The sequence below is a fragment of the Parasteatoda tepidariorum genome, chromosome 1 (assembly GCF_982258835.1).
Source record: "Parasteatoda tepidariorum strain Cologne lab strain chromosome 1, Ptep-v5.0, whole genome shotgun sequence".
NCBI classification, from domain to species: Eukaryota; Metazoa; Arthropoda; class Arachnida; order Araneae; family Theridiidae; genus Parasteatoda; species Parasteatoda tepidariorum.
Window position 1 is genome coordinate 136,062,557 of NC_141755.1, and position 18,459 is coordinate 136,081,015.

Below are 18,459 nucleotides of genomic sequence, written 5' to 3' on the forward strand. Positions count from 1 at the left end.
TTCCATATTTAAGAGGGTCCTACATATAGGAAATAATTTTTTTAACTTGAGAAAATGGCGAATAATGGGTAAAAACTGGAAAAATCCAGGAAAATTGGTTTATTTCCATTGTTTTAAATTATTTTTACAATATATTCGACAGTTTCTAATGCGTAAGGTGTACTAAGAGTAAAATTGTGCATCTTCCTTTGTTAAAGAACGCATAATGGAATATTAATAAACATATAATAAATAAAAAAAAATGGCGGGGAGGGGTTCGAATTTCGAAGTCGTCTAACTCCCTTGAATATTAAGTTATAATTTTCAAACTCGAACCTTAAGTAGGGGTCTATGGTCCAAACATATCTGGTGCAGGAAATTTTTATAGATGAATTAGGGGGAGCAGGGGGCCCCTCAAAGTTCTATTGGATAGCTGACAGAAAGAGGACTTTTGAAGAGAAATTGTGTCCGGCTTCTCGTGTTCTGGTGGTATTGTGGTCAGGACACGGGACAAGTAACTGACGGCTGGGGCGAGGGGGCGCAGGTTCGAACCCCAGCGTTATCATTTTTTCAAAAAATTTCTTTTTTTTTCTTCCGATAATTTTGTATTATATTATTTTTTCAATCTGTTTTTCCATATTTAAGAGGGTCCTACATATAGGAAAAAAATTTTTTAATTTGAGAAAATGGCGAATAATGGGTAAAAACTGGAAAAATCCAGTAAAATTGGTTTATTTCCATTGTTTTAAATTATTTTTACAATATATTCGACAGTTTCTAATGCGTAAGGTGTTCTAAGAGTAAAATTGTGCATCTCTCTTTGTTAAAGAACGCATAATGGAATATTAATAAACATATAATAAATATAAAAAAAATGGCGGGGTTGGGTTCGAATTTCGAAGCCGTCTAACTCCCTTGAATATTAAGTTATAATTTTCAAACTCGAACCTTAAGTAGGGGTCTATGGTCCAAACATATCTGCTGCAGGAAATTTTTATAGATGAATTAGGGGGAGCAGGGGGCCCCTCAAAGTTCCATTGGACAGCTGACAGAAAGAGGACTTTTGAAGAGAAATTGTGTCCGGCTTCTCGTGTTCAAGTGGTATTGTGGTCAGGACACGGGACTAGTAATTGACGGCAGGGGCGAGGGGGCGCAGGGTCGAATATCAGCGTTATCATGTTTTCAAAAAATTTCTTTTTTTTTCCTCCGATAATTTTGTATTATATTATTTTTTCAATGAGTTTTTCCATATTAAAGAGGGTCCTACATATAGGAAATAATTTTTTCAATTTGAGAAAATGGCGAATAATGGGTAAAAACTGGAAAAATCCAGGAAAATTGGTTTATTTCCATTGTTTTAAATTATTTTTACAATATATTCGACAGTTTCTAAAGCGTAAGGTGTACTAAGAGTAAAATTGTGCATCTTTCTTTGTTGAAGAACGCATAATGGAATATTAATAAACATATAATAAATTTAAAAAAAAGGCGGGGTTGGGTTCGAATTTCGAAGCCGTCTAACTCCCTTGAATATTAAGTTATAATTTTCAAACTCGAACCTTAAGTAGGGGTCTATGGTCCAAACATATCTGCTGCAGGAAATTTTTATAGATGAATTAAGGGGAGCAGGGGGCCCCTCAAAGTTCTATTGGATAGCTTACAGAAAGAGGACTTTTGAAGAGAAATTGTGTCCGGCTTCTCGTGTTCTAGCTGTATTGTGGTCAGGACACGGGACTAGTAACTGACGGCAGGGGCGAGGGGGCGCAGGTTCGAATCCCAGCGTTATCATGTTTTCCAAAAATTTCTTTTTTTTTCTTCCGATAATTTTGTATTATAATTTTTTTTTAATGAGTTTTACCATATTTAAGAGGGTCCTACAAATAGGAAATAATTTTTTCAATTTGAGAAAATGGCGAATAATGGGTAAAAACTGGAAAAATCCAGGAAAATTGGTTTATTTCCATTGTTTTAAATTATTTTTACAATATATTCGACAGTTTCTTATGCGTAAGGTGTTCTAAGAGTAAAATTGTGCATCTTTCTTTGTTAAATAACGCATAATGGAATATTAATAAACATATAATAAATAAAATAAAAAATGGCGGGGTGGGGTTCGAATTTCGAAGCCGTCTAACTCCCTTGAATATTAAGTTATAATTTTCAAACTCGAACCTTAAGTAGGGGTCTATGGTCCAAACATATATGCTGCAGGAAATTTTTATAGATGAATTAAGGGGAGCAGGGGCCCCCTCAAAGTTCTATTGGATAGCTTACAGAAAGAGGACTTTTGAAGAGAAATTGTGTCCTGCTTCTCGTGTTCTAGTGGTATTGTGGTCAGGACACGGGACTAGTAACTGACGGCAGGGGCGAGGGGCCGCAGGTTCGAATCCCAGCGTTATCATGTTTTCAAAAAATTTCTTTTTTTTTCTTCCGATAATTTTGTATTATATTATTTTTTCAATGAGTTTTTCCATATTTAAGAGGGTCCTACAAATAGGAAATAATTTTTTCAATTTGAGAAAATGGCGAATAATGGGTAAAAACTGGAAAAATCCAGGAAAATTGGTTTATTTCCATTGTTTTAAATTATTTTTACAATATATTCGACAGTTTCTAATGCGTAAGGTGTACTAAGAGTAAAATTGAGCATCTTCCTTTGTTAAAGAACGCATAATGGAATATTAATAAACATATAATAGATAAAAAAAAATGGCGGGGTGAGGTTCGAATTTCGAAGTCGTCTAACTCCCTTGAATATTAAGTTATAATTTTCAAACTCGAACCTTAAGTAGGGGTCTATGGTCCAAACATATCTGCTGCAGGAAATTTTTATAGATGAATTAAGGGGAGCAGGGGGCCCCTCAAAGTTCTATTGGATAGCTGACAGAAAGAGGACTTTTGAAGAGAAATTGTGTCCGGCTTCTCGTGTTCTAGTGGCATTGTGGTCAGGACACGGAACAAGTAACTGAACACAGGGGCGAGGGGGCGCAGGTTCGAATCCCAGCTTTATCAACTTTTCAAAAAAATTTCTTTTTTTTCTTCTTTCGATTATTCTGCATTATATTATTTTTTCAAGGTGTTTTTCCAAATCTCAGAGGGCCCTACATATAGGAAATAATTTTTTTAAATTGAGAAAATGGCGAATAGTGGGTAAAAACTGGAAAAATCCAGGAAAATTGGCTTATTTCCATTGTTTTAAATAATTTTTACAATATATTCGTCAATTTCTAATGCGTAAGGTGTTCTATGAGTAAAATTGTGCATCTTTCTTTGTTAAAGAACGCATAATGGAATAATAATAAAAATATAATAAATAAAAAAAAATGGCGGGGTGGGGTTCGAATTTCGAAGCCCTCTAACTCCCTTTAATACTAAGTTATAATTTTCAAACTCGGATCCTGAGTAGGGGTCTATGATCCAAACATATCTGCTGCAGGAAATTTTTATAGATGAATTAGGGGGAGCAGGGGGCAACTCAAAGTTCTATTGGATAGCTGACAGAAAGAGGACTTTTGAAGAGAAATTGTGTCCGGCTTCTCGTGTTCTAGTGGTATTGTGGTCAGGACACGAGACAAGTAACTGACGGCAGGTTCGAGGGGGCGCAGGTTCGAATCCCAGCGTTATCATTTTTTCAAAAAATTTCTTTTTTTTTCTTCCGATAATTTTGTATTATATTATTTTTTCAATGTGTTTTTCCATATTTAAGAGGGTCCTACATATAGGAAATAATTTTTTTAACTTGAGAAAATGGCGAATAATGGGTAAAAACTGGAAAAATCCAGGAAAATTGGTTTATTTCCATTGTTTTAAATTATTTTTACAATATATTCGACAGTTTCTAATGCGTAAGGTGTACTAAGAGTAAAATTGTGCATCTTCCTTTGTTAAAGAACGCATAATGGAATATTAATAAACATATAATAAATTTAAAAAAATGGCGGGGAGGGGTTCGAATTTCGAAGTCGTCTAACTCCCTTGAATATTAAGTTATAATTTTCAAACTCGAACCTTAAGTAGGGGTCTATGGTCCAAGCATATCTGGTGCAGGAAATTTTTATAGATGAATTAGGGGGAGCAGGGGGCCCCTCAAAGTTCTATTGGATAGCTGACAGAAAGAGGACTTTTGAAGAGAAATTGTGTCCGGCTTCTCGTGTTCTGGTGGTATTGTGGTCAGGACACGGGACAAGTAACTGACAGCTGGGGCGAGGGGGGGCAGGTTCGAATCCCATCGTTATCATTTTTTCAAAAAATTTCTTTTTTTTTCTTCCGATAATTTTGTATTATATTATTTTTTCAATCTGTTTTTCCATATTTAAGAGGGTCCTACATATAGGAAAAAAATTTTTTAATTTGAGAAAATGGCGAATAATGGGTAAAAACTGGAAAAATCCAGTAAAATTGGTTTATTTCCATTGTTTTAAATTATTTTTACAATATATTCGACAGTTTCTAATGCGTAAGGTGTTCTAAGAGTAAAATTGTGCATCTTTCTTTGTTAAAGAACGCATAATGGAATATTAATAAACATATAATAAATATAAAAAAAATGGCGGGGTTGGGTTCGAATTTCGAAGCCGTCTAACTCCCTTGAATATTAAGTTATAATTTTCAAACTCGAACCTTAAGTAGGGGTCTATGGTCCAAACATATCTGCTGCAGGAAATTTTTATAGATGAATTAGGGGGAGCAGGGGGCCCCTCAAAGTTCCATTGGACAGCTGACAGAAAGAGGACTTTTGAAGAGAAATTGTGTCCGGCTTCTCGTGTTCAAGTGGTATTGTGGTCAGGACACGGGACTAGTAATTGACGGCAGGGGCGAGGGGGCGCAGGGTCGAATATCAGCGTTATCATGTTTTCAAAAAATTTCTTTTTTTTTTCCTCCGATAATTTTGTATTATATTATTTTTTCAATGAGTTTTTCCATATTAAAGAGGGTCCTACATATAGGAAATAATTTTTTCAATTTGAGAAAGTGGCGAATAATGGGTAAAAACTGGAAAAATCCAGGAAAATTGGTTTATTTCCATTGTTTTAAATTATTTTTACAATATATTCGACAGTTTCTAAAGCGTAAGGTGTACTAAGAGTAAAATTGAGCATCTTCCTTTGTTAAAGAACGCATAATGGAATATTAATAAACATATAATAGATAAAAAAAAATGGCGGGGTGAGGTTCGAATTTCGAAGTCGTCTAACTCCCTTGAATATTAAGTTATAATTTTCAAACTCGAACCTTAAGTAGGGGTCTATGGTCCAAACATATCTGCTGCAGGAAATTTTTATAGATGAATTAGGTGGTGCAGAGGGCCCCTCAAAGTTCTATTGGATAGCTGACAGAAAGAGGACTTTTGAAGAGAAATTGTGTCCGGCTTCTCGTGTTCTAGTGGTATTGTGGTCAGGGCACGGGACAAGTAACTGACGGCAGGGGAGAGGGGGCGCAGGTTCGAATCCCAGCGTTATCATTTTTTCAAAAAATTTCTTTTTTTTTCTTCCGATACTTTTGTATTATATTATTTTTTCAATGCGTTTTTCCATATTTAAGAGGGTCCTACATATAGGAAATAATTTTTTTAATTTGAGAAAATGGCGAATAATGGGTAAAAATTGGAAAAATCCAGGAAAATTGGTTTATTTCCATTGTTTGAAATTATTTTTACAATATATTCGATAGATTCTAATGCGTAAGGTGTACTAAGAGTAAAATTGTGCATCTTTCTTTGTTAAAATATTGAAAAGAAGTTAAAAAAATAATATAAAATAAAATAAATAAATAAATGAAATTTATCCGAAATTTATCCGATTATTAGCTATTATTCGCTACTTCCCCCCAAAAAATTGTTTTTTTTTTTTTTTTTTGTATACAGAACACTTGATTCGAGTTAAAATATCGAAAAATATGTTAAAAAAAATAATATTAAAAAAAAGAAAAAATTTGAATGTCGATCGTCGTAGGGTTTCGAACCCATGGCACCCGGAACAGCAAATATAACCTGCCACACAGCTTTACCAACTGCGCCATGATTCATATGCCTGAACCGCGAATATTTAGCTTAAAACCCCTCCTCCCGGTTAGTAAACAAAACATATTTTGGCAGATTGTGGGCCCACTGATTGGTATATAAAAAAATCCTTCAGTAAAATTGTTCGATACATTAAATTCTAATTTTGGGCGGAGTTTGAAATTTATAGGTTAATATTATAGGGAGTTACGAGGTGTGATGTGTGCGTGCCTCCTGATATGACTACTGTCCCTTTTTCAGCCCATATTCGCTCCTTAACAAAGAAAAATATTTCTTTTCACATATAGAACACTTTATTCGCTTAAAAATATTGAAAAGAAGATAAAAAAAATAATATAAATTAAAATAAATAAATAAATAAAATTTATCTGAAATTTATCCGATTATTAGCTATTATTCGCTATATCCCCAAGAAAAAATAGTTTTTTTTTTTATATACAGAGCACTTGATTCACGTTAAAATATCAAAAAATATATTTAAAATAATAATATCAAGATAAGAAAAAATATGAATGTCGACCCTCGCAGGGAATTGAGCCCATGGTCCCCGGGACAACAAATCTAACTTGCCACACAGCTTTACCAACTGCGCCATGATTCATATGCCTGTCCCGCGAATATTTAGCTTAAAACATCTTTTCCCGGTGAGTAAACCAAACTTATTTTGGCAGATTGTGGGCCCACTAATTGGTATATAAAAAAATCCTTCAGTACAATTTTTCGATACATTAAATTCTAATTTTGGGCGGAGTTTGAAATTATTAGGTTAATATTATAAGGAGTTACGGAGTGCGATGTGTGCGTGCCTCCTGATATGACTTCTGTCCATTTTTCAGCCATTATTCGCTCTTTAACAAAGAAAAATATTTCTTTTCACATATAGAACACTTCATTCGCTTTAAAATATTAAAAAGAAGTTAAAAAAAATAATATAAATTAGAATAAATAAATAAATAAAAATTATCCGAAATTTATTCGTTTATTAGCTATTTTTCGCTACTTCGCCCTACAAAAAATTGTTTTTTTTTTTTGCATACAGAACACTTGATTCAAGTTAAAATATCAAAAAATATATTAATAAAAAAAAATATTAAAAAAGAAAGATGTTAAATGTCGATCGTCGCAGGGTTTCGAACCCATGGCCCCCGGAATAGCAAATCTAACTTGCCACACAGCTTTACCAACTGCGCCATGATTCATATGCCTGCCCCGCGAATATTTAGCTTAAAACACCTCCTCCCGGTTAGTAAACAAAACTTATTTTGGCAGATTGTGGGCCCACTAATTGGTATATAAAAAAATCCTTCGGTAAAATTGTTCGATACATTAAATTCTAATTTCGGGCGGAGTTTGAAATTTATAGGCTAATATTATAGGGAGTTACAAGGTGTGATGTGTGCGTGCCTCCTAATATAACTTCTGTCGCTTTTTCAGCCATTATTCGCTCCTTAAAAAAGAAAAATATTTCTTTTCACATATAGAACACTTTATTCGCTTAAAAATATTGAAAAGAAGTTAAAAAAATAATAAAAATTAAAATAAATAAATAAATAAAATTTATCCGAAATTTATCCGATTATTAGCTATTATTCGCTATTTCCCAAAGAAAAAATAGTTTTTTTTTTGTATACAGAACACTTGATTCACGTTAAAATATCAAAAAATTTATTACAAAAATAATATAAAAAAAGAGAAAAAATTTAAATGTCGACCTTCGCTGGGTTTCGAACCCATGGCCCCCGGAACAACAAATCTAACTTGCCACCTAGGTTTACCAAATGCGCCATGATTCATATGCCTGTCCCGCGAATATTTAGCTTAAAACACCTCCTCCCGGTTAGTAAACAAAACTTATTTTGGCAGATTGTGGGCCCTCTAATTGGTATATAAAAAAATCCTTCAGTACAATTTTTCGATACATTAAATTCTAATTTTGGGCGGTGTTTGAAATTTATAGGTTAATATTATAAGGAGTTACGTGGTGTGATGTGTGCGTTCCTCCTGATATGACTTCTGCCCCTTTTTCAGCCTTTATTCGCTCTTTAACAAAGAAAAATATTTCTTTTCACATATAGAACACTTCATTCGCTTTAAAATATTAAAAAGAAGTTAAAAAAAATAATATAAATTAGAATAAATAAATAAATAAAAATTATCCGAAATTTATTCGTTTATTAGCTATTTTTCGCAACTTCGCCCTACAAAAAAAATTTTTTTTTTTTTTGCATACAGAACACTTGATTCAAGTTAAAATATCAAAAAATATATTAATAAAAAAAAATATTAAAAAAAAAAGATGTTAAATGTCGATCGTCGCAGGGTTTCGAACCCATGGCCCCCGGAACAGCAAATTTAACTTGCCACACAGCTTTACCAACTGCGCCATGATTCATATGCCTGCCCCGCGAATATTTAGCTTAAAACACCTCCTCCCGGTTAGTAAACAAAACTTATTTTGGCAGATTGTGGGCCCACTAATTGGTATATAAAAATCCTTCGGTAAAATTGTTCGATCCATTAAATTCTAATTTTGGACGGAGTTTGAAATTTATAGGTTAATATTATAGGGAGTTACGAGGTGTGATGTGTGCGTGCCTCCTGATATGACTTCTGTCCCTTTTTCAGCCATTATTCGCTCTTTAACAAAGAAAAATATTTCTTTTCACATATAGAACACTTCATTCGCTTTAAAATATTAAAAAGAAGTTAAAAAAAATAATATAAATTAGAATAAATAAATAAATAAAAATTATCCGAAATTTATTCGTTTATTAGCTATTTTTCGCAACTTCGCCCTACAAAAAAAATTTTTTTTTTTTTTGCATACAGAACACTTGATTCAAGTTAAAATATCAAAAAATATATTAATAAAAAAAAATATTAAAAAAAAAAGATGTTAAATGTCGATCGTCGCAGGGTTTCGAACCCATGGCCCCCGGAACAGCAAATCTAACTTGCCACACAGCTTTACCAACTGCGCCATGATTCATGTGTCTGCCCCGCGAATATTTAGCTTAAAACACCTCCTCCCGGTTAGTAAACAAAACTTATTTTGGCAGATTGTGGGCCCACTAATTGGTATATAAAAATCCTTCGGTAAAATTGTTCGATCCATTAAATTCTAATTTTGGGCGGAGTTTGAAATTTATAGGTTAATATTATAGGGAGCTACGAGGTGTGATGTGTGCGTGCCTCCTAATATGACTTCTGTCGCTTTTTCAGCCATTATTCGCTCCTTAACAAAGAAAAATATTTCTTTTCACATATAGAACACTTTATTCGCTTAAAAATATAGAAAAGAAGTTAAAAAAATAATATAAATTAAAATAAATAAAAATTATCCGAAATTTATCCGTTTATTAGCTATTATTCGCTATTTCCCAAAGAAAAAATAGTATTTTTTTTATATACAGAACACTTAATTCAGGTTAAAATTTAAAAAAATATATTAAAAAAAAATAATATAAAAAAAAGGAAAAATTTGAATGTCGACCGTTGCAGGGTTTCGAACCCATGGCCCCCGGAACAACAAATCTAACTTGCCACCTAGGTTTACCAACTGCGCCATGATTCATATGCCTGTCCCGCGAATATTTAGCTTAAAACACCTCCTCCCGGTTAGTAAACAAAACTTATTTTGGCAGATTGTGGGCCCACTAATCGGTATATAAAAAATTCCTTCGGTACAGTTGCTTGATACATTAAATTCTAATTTTGGGCGGAGTTTGAAATTTATAGGTAAATATTATAGGGATTTACGGGGTGTGATGTGTGCGTGCCTCCTGATATGACTTCCGTCCCTATTTCAGCCATTATTCGCTCTTTAACAAAGAAAAATATTTCTTTTGACATATTTGACACTTTATTCGTATTAAAATATTGAAAAGCAGTTAAAAAATAATATAAATTAAAATAAATAAATAAATAAAATTTATCTGAAATTTATCCGATTATTAGCTATTATTCGCTATTTCCCCAAGAAAAAATAGTTTTTTTTTTATATACAGAACACTTGATTCACGTTAAAATATCAAAAAAATATATTTAAAATAATAATATAAAGATAAGAAAAAATATTAATGTCGACCCTCGCAGGGATTGGAACACATGGCCCCCGGGACAACAAATCTAACTTACCACACAGCTTTACCAACTGCGCCATGATTCATATGCCTGCCCCGCGAATATTTAGCTTAAAACACCTGCTCCCGGTTAGTAAACAAAACTTATTTTGGCAGATTGTGGGCCCACTAATTGTTATATAAAAAAATCCATTAGTATAATTTTTCGATTCATTAAATTCTAATTTTTGGCGGAGTTTGTAAATTATAGGTAAATATTATAAGGAGTTATGGGGTGTGATGTGTGCGTTCCTCCTGATATGACTTCTGCCCCTTTTTCAGCCCTTATTCGCTCCTTAACAAAGAAAAATATTTCTTTTGACATATTTGACACTTTATTCGCATTCAAATATTGAAAAGAAGTTTAAAAAAATAATATAAATTAAAATAAATAAATAAATAAAATTTATCTGAAATTTATCCGATTATTAGCTATTATTCGCTATTTCACCATGAAAAAATAGTTTTTTTTTATATACAGAACACTTGATTCGCGTTAAAATATCAAAATATATATTTAAAATAATAATATAAAGATAACAAAAAATATGAATGTCGATACTCGCAGGGATTTGAACCCATGGCCCCCGGGACAACAACTCTAACTTGCCACACAGCTTTACCAACTGCGCCATGATTCATATGCCTGCCCCGCGAATATTTAGCTAAAAACACCTGCTCCCGGTTAGTAAACAAAACTTATTTTGGCAGATTGCGGGCCCACTAATCGGTATGTAAAAAAATCCTTCGGTGCAATTGTTCGATACATTAAATTCTAATTTTGGGCGGAGTTTGAAATTTATAGGTCAATATTATAGGGAGTTACGAGGTGTGATGTGTGCGTGCCTCCTGATATGACTTCTGTCCATTTTTCAGCCATTATTCGCTCTTTAACAAAGAAAAATATTTCTTTTCACATATAGAACACTTCATTCGCTTTAAAATATTAAAAAGAAGTTAAAAAAAATAATATAAATTAGAATAAATAAATAAATAAAAATTATCCGAAATTTATTCGTTTATTAGCTATTTTTCGCTACTTCGCCCTACAAAAAATTGTGTTTTTTTTTTGCATACAGAACACTTGATTCAAGTTAAAATATCAAAAAATATATTAATAAAAAAAAAATATTAAAAAAAAAAAGATGTTAAATGTCGATCGCCGCAGGGTTTCGAACCCATGGCCCCCGGAACAGCAAATCTAGCTTGCCACACAGCTTTACCAACTGCGCCATGATTCATATGCCTGCCCCGCGAATATTTAGCTTAAAACACCTGCTCCCGGTTAGTAAACAAAACTTATTTTGGCAGATTGTGGGCCCACTAATTGGTATATAAAAATCCTTCGGTAAAATTGTTCGATCCATTAAATTCTAATTTTGGGCGGAGTTTGAAATTTATAGGTTAATATTATAGGGAGTTACGAGGTGTGATGTGTGCGTGCCTCCTGATATGACTTCTGTCCCTTTTTCAGCCATTATTCGCTCTTTAACAAAGAAAAATATTTCTTTTCACATATAGAACACTTCATTCGCTTTAAAATATTAAAAAGAAGTTAAAAAAAATAATATAAATTAGAATAAATAAATAAATAAAAATTATCCGAAATTTATTCGTTTATTAGCTATTTTTCGCTACTTCGCCCTACAAAAAATTGCTTTTTTTTTTTTGCATACAGAACACTTGATTCAAGTTAAAATATCAAAAAATATATTAATAAAAAAAAATATTAAAAAAGAAAGATGTTAAATGTCGATCGTCGCAGGGTTTCGAACCCATGGCCCCCGGAATAGCAAATCTAACTTGCCACACAGCTTCACCAACTGCGCCATGATTCATATGCCTGCCCCGCGAATATTTAGCTTAAAGCACCTCCTCCCGGTTAGTAAACAAAACTTATTTTGGCAGATTGCGGGCCCACTAATTGGTATATAAAAAAATCCTTCGGCACAATTGTTCGATACATTAAATTCTAGTTTTGGGCGGAGTTTTAAATGTATAGGTTAATATTACTGGGAGTTACGAGGTGTGATGTGTGCGTGCCTCCTGATATGACTACTGTCCCTTTTTCAGCCATTATTCGCTCCTTAACAAAGAAAAATATTTCTTTTCACATATAGAACACTTTATTCGCTTTAAAATATTAAAAAGAAGTTAAAAAAACGATATAAATTAGAATAAATAAATAAATAAAAATTATCCGAAATTTATCCGTTTATTAGCTATTATTCGCTATATCCCAAAGAAAAATTAGTTTTTTTTTATATACAGAACACTTGATTCAGGTTAAAATATCAAAAAATATATTGAAAAAAATAATATAAAGAAAAGAAAAAACCCGAATGTCGACCCTCGCAGGGTTTCGATCCCATGGCCCCCGAAACAACAAATCTAACTTCCCTCACAGCTTTACCAACAGCGCCATGCTTCACATGCCTACTCCGCGAATATTTAGCTTAAAACACCTTATCCCGGTTAGTAAACAAACTTATTTTGGCCCATTTTCGGCCCACTAATGGGTCTATAAAAATGTCCTCGGGTACAGTTGTTCGTCACATTAAACTCCAATTTCTGCCCCAATTTTAAATTTATAGGTTAATATTATAGGGATGTACGGGGTGTGATGTGTGAGTGCCTCCTGATACGACTTTTGTCCCTTTTTCAGTCATTATTCACTCTTAAACAAAAAAATAATAATTTTTTTCATGTACAGAACACTTTATTTACTTAAAAATATTGAAAAAAAAGTTAAAAAATAACATAAATAAATAAATAAAAATTATCAAAATTTTACCGTTTATTAGCTATTATTCGCTATTTCAGAAAAGAAAAATAGTTATTTCTATATACAGAACACTTGATTCACGTTAAATTGTTGAAAAGTATTTTAATAAACATAATATAAAATTAATAAAAAAAATTCAAAGTCGACCGTTGCAGTGTGTCGATCCCGGGACCTCCGTGCCTTCAAATCTAACTTTCTCACAGACTTTTAATGAACTTTTAAATGAAGAAATTCGAAGTCTATTTTCTGTATAAAAATATGGTCATATATCTCCCTCTTATATTAACCTATAATATTCAAATAGGACCACGTATCATATTACCGGATTATGGAGTACCCTACCTGAGGAAATAATTATAGACCTCATAGGGGGTACACAATGTGGCCCTGTTGTTCACTATGTACGCATATCTAAAATAGTGCGTTCAATCGCTTTAAAATGAGGAAATTCGTCTTCTAAAAACTTTTAGGACGAGGCGTTTCGAAGTCAATTTTCAATATTAACGCAAGGCCCGATATCAGACCTTAATATTGACCCATAATATTTTAATTGGACCACGTATTATGTTACCGGGTATTAAATAGTCTGATGATCGAATGATGGGGCAAAAAACAAAAAAGAATTTTTTTATCTTTAAACTAAAAAAATTTTTATTTATAAATAATTTATTAATACTCAAATTGCTTGAAAGATGATACGTTCCCTACTAATGACAACGAAGTTTTTTGTTTTATCCAGGCTTAACTCGATCTGCCGTCACACGCTGGCGCTGCGGCAAACGTCAGCGGCAGATCGAGTTAAGCCTTGGTTTTATTCAGTGATTTATTTATATTTATTATGTCCGACATTGTAAAAAAGAAAGTCCCGCAGTGGACTGATCGTTAAGACACGGTTCCCAGCATATCACCGAAGTCAAGCATCACTGGCTAAGGTCAGTGTGCGGGTGGGTGGCCACTTGGATCAGTCGGCGTAGGGACCGAGGGTGTGCGGTATTGGTCCTCGTTAAACTGTGCTACCGTAAAGTGCTCGACTTCGCGCGCAGGTCGTCGGGCTACCGAAGCGGGGGTACCATCCCTTCCGCACAGGATCAAAATTGTGATGGCATGTCTTCGGATCATCCTCCGGGATGTTTCCCAGACCGTCGCCAATAACCCATTGTGCAGCTCCAGTGCGACGTAAAGTAACAACAACAACAACAAAAAAGAAAAAAAAATGCATTTTTGGCCTTGAGTGACAATGGCTTTTTACAATTTGAATACTTCCATTTGAACGGGTTAGTAACATGTACAGAAATAGGCAACCGGATCCTTTACATAATTATGAAATCAGTTCGTAAACAAACAAAAGGCTGTGATGAACATTTCACCAAGCATACCCTTAATTATTTTATGAAAATAGTTTGAAATATTCCAGTATGTGCATCAGCATTAGATAATGTCAATTAAGAATGGTGTGAGTTTTTTTTTTCTCATAGTAATAAGCGCAATAACGTGTTCTTAATCTTTCAACATTGGAATTATTTATATAAAAGCTCAGCAATTTTGCATTGCACATTTAAATGCAACTAATATATTTTAAAGAAAATTTTGTGTAACATTTTTTTATAATTGGGCCGTGGAAATTTGTCAAACCTAGTGCCGGTATGAATGTAGTTGCTTTATCTTTATAATTATACAAGTTCAATGAGTCTAAATTGCTGTAAAGTCCGTTTTTCTATAATCTTTTTAATTCCTTTTTTTCTCCCTTTTTAAAATTGGTTAACCGTAGTTTTTGCAACCCTATTAAACTTTTATTACCTTAATCACTTATTGCAGTCCGTTTATTTTACCTTGTTATATCAAGTAGCTCATTATGGGGAGATTTCTGTATCATGATCTATAGCTGAATAAATGCCTAGTTTTGGCAGCTTTCATGCAGTGGTCCTTGAGAAACTAAAAAAAATAAAATAAAAGGGGGCCTACTGAAAGGATATTACTCATAGCCATCCTCAGACAAATTTCTACTTGTTTGATTTATTTTTTTAAGTTTGCAAATTTAAAATAATTTTGTTACCTTATAGTCGGTATGACAGATCAGGATACGGAAATATTCCCCTCATTATTACTGTATAGAAACTTGACTAATAATTGTAAATAAAATTCTGCTTTCTTAGTTAATTTGTGTGGAAATATTACGCAATTGTTAAACCTTTTGTGAGGGTAAACTAATCAAGGGTAACCAAGTACTTTTTGCTTCACTGGGCGCAAGCGAATAGTTACTAAAAATGTATGCATGTGCTTGTCTTAGTTGTTATTATGTGTTTGTGAGAATATGTACTAAAGACCTAATAAATATTGACCAGATCTGAAAGTGCGAGCATGTAAATCCACAGTTCCTAAAGCAATATAAGTTTGTAGTTATATATTGTTTTGATTTTGGATTATAAATCTCAAAATAACTGAAACTCTACTTTTTTAAAAAGGTATCTAGTATAAAATCTAAGTAAATATGTGCAATATAAATAAACACGATAAAGCAAACTCATGTTATCTCATTCGCTTTTGTTTGGACCGGAGGATTCATTATATTGAGCATCAACTGTATTTTTATTATTTTATGGAATATAACTCCGCTAGAGACTGAAGCTTTAAGTGGCGTTAAGTGAAAACTCTAATATAACATTTCTTGTTCTTATAAAACAGAATAATCTCTGTTTTTTTAAAATTTCTAATGCATGTTTACTAATTTTGCCTATGAATAATTGCAGTCCTTACAATTTATGCAAATTCTTAAAAATATTTAAATTTTTTTTATAGAATTGTTAAAATTGGAGGTGAGTTTTATTGTTGAATAGCTTTTTCTGGAGTCGTTAAGCATGGCAAAGATACCAGTAATGAGTGTATCAGCATCCATTAATGATCCTGTTGCTGTTATGAATACTTACTGCTCATATGTATCAATGCTCATAGATCCTGTTGCAAGTAAGTTTAATAATTAGTCATTGGGAATTGAAAAATCAGAATTTATTTTCACTTGAGAATTTCTCATAGCAATTTTGTATTTGAGATTACATAGATATTATATTTTGTACTAAGGATGTACCTAATGAATAACTATATACTTATGGCTCATGTTACTTTGTTGGTGATGTTTACAATTCTCATACATTGATATTCACAAAAAATAAAATAACCAAAGTAATATACTTATAAATAAATCTTACTTATCTACTTAAATCATACTTACTTAAAGATAACTATATACCTACCTATAAATAAATCATTGTATTTATCTGCACCTGATCTAAAATCATACTTAAATATTCTTACTTCTCATTTTTAATTTAATCAAATCCGCATTTCTTTTTAAAGCAAAACCTTGATCAAATATATTTTATGCATTTATTGTAGTAACCTGTAATTATAGCTTATTTTATTTTTTATTTATTTATCTGTCATTGATTCACTTTTCCTATTGATTTTTATATTGCATAACTTTAATTTTCTCTTTTCTTTTCTTTTATAGAGGAGGAAAGAAAATTGAAAGCTTTGCCAGAATTGAGTGGAGAGCTTGAAGTAAGGTTTAAATTTAATATAGTAAAATGCTATATTCAGAATGTCATTGTATGGGGAATTCGAAATTTATTTTTTCAGTTTCAGAAATGACAGTTCATTTTTCATAATTTTGCAGATTATGTATGCCACAATTAAAGTCATTGTGCCGTTAAGCCCAGCATTCAAATCTATTTTGACTACCGTATTACAGGAACCTTTTTAAACCTCTCCCCATTTTCTATATATTTAATTTTGCCTCCTATTTTTTGGTTCATTTTTCACTTTTTTACCAATTTTTTTTCTTTTACTTTAAATGCAATTAGCAGTTTAGTTTCCCATATATTGATAAATTTATTTATTTGGAAATTAATGTTTTAGCACCAATTGTATGAATATCATTGAATTTAATTGAATGGCAAATAAGAATTTAAATTCTAAGAATTAAGGAGCATTCAAGTGATTGGCTCAAAAGCTTTTTAAAAACTGTTTAAGCAAGCTGAGACATAAAAACACTATTTATCCTATATTAGTATTAATAGACTATTAATGATAAACATGTTATTAGTTTTATTACTCTAATGAAGGAAGAAAAAAAAATATTTATTTTGATACATTACAGTTTGAATTTGAAACCTAAAGACTAGAGGCACATCATTGAAATCAAATGTACTATGTTTATAAAAATATTTTTTCAAATAATAAATAAAAATAAAAGAATTTGAATAGATGTTTAACTAACAATAATAAAAAGAATATTTTAATGAAATATTTGTGTTATAATTTTGTAATAAAAGTATCCTTTTATTTTTTCAGACTATTGTTAGTAATCCACAATATCCTTCATTTTTGGATCAGGCTATAAAAATTTTCATCAGAGTTTTAGAAGATGGAGAACCATAGTTCAATGCTGAAAAAGCCACCCATGTATGTATTTTCATGTCATGCCAATGGATCATTTTGTATATTTTAATGTACATATTTTTATATATATCCTGTATTATTTTTTATGAAGGTAGCCAATCTAAATTTTTTTCCTTTACTCTTTTATGTATTTTTTATTCATATGTTGTCAATTATTTAGTTTACATAACTGATGAACTTAATGAACACAGTTAATAGTCATTGATATGAGTTTAAGATAACAAAATTTGAACAGTATTTAAAAAAATAGCCCCATTATTGCTAATGTCTGTAGGTTATGTTGTGTGTGTATGAAATCAACCTCATTTTAATGTCTTGGCAGAATAATCAGGTTTTCTCTATTTACGCTTGATCTCAATTTTTTTTTATATTCAAGACTGCTGTTTTTAAAAATTAGATTAAATCAGGGTTAGTAATTGTCCTGATGATCTTGATGTTCCTGATTTAAAGTATTTTATCCGTATTTGTCCTGAATTTTTTGTGTGTATTGAATATTCGATTTTCCAGGAATGAAAATACAGATTTTTGAGAAAGTAGATTTAAAGAATTGAAAAATTTTGATCCAATATCCTTTTTCTTTCTTTTTTAAATGCTTGTCATAATCACAATATTTGATAGTTCCAATATAGGGACTGTCTATTGATTATTTACATGGTTTAGATATTTAGAGTCTTACACAGAGGATTCATTGTTTCAACCTCTTTGGGAATTAAGTCATTCAATGGAAAGGAAAGTTGATAAGCAATTTCGCAACATCAAATTTTTATGATGTCGATTTCAAAGGTGATATGCTTACTTATTATTTTCACCAAATACAATAAAAAATCTTGTAAGATTTCCCAGTTGCACAAATATTGATTGTTTTTTTTTTCATGTGATTTCAGTCAACAAGTAGTTATAAAACTTTTAAATGATATATTAGGGGATTGCTTACTAAAATTAGTGTTCTACATAAATGTTAAGCGGTATATTCATTGCATTTTTGTTTTGAGATCATTGAAACCCTACTTTAAAGAGATTAAAGTAATCTTCAACTCAATTACACATTTGAATTATATAGGCAGAACAAGAACTTGCAGTATGCTTTTGTTCTGCATGCA

General features: G+C 31.9%; 1 protein-coding gene across 7 annotated transcripts in view; it reads left to right on the forward strand.

Moving 5' to 3' along the window:
• LOC147817049 (transcription-associated protein 1-like) overlaps positions 1–18,459 on the forward strand; it is an 84,420-nt gene that overhangs the window by 46,031 nt on the left and 19,930 nt on the right. The gene's annotated exons all lie outside the window — the stretch shown is intronic.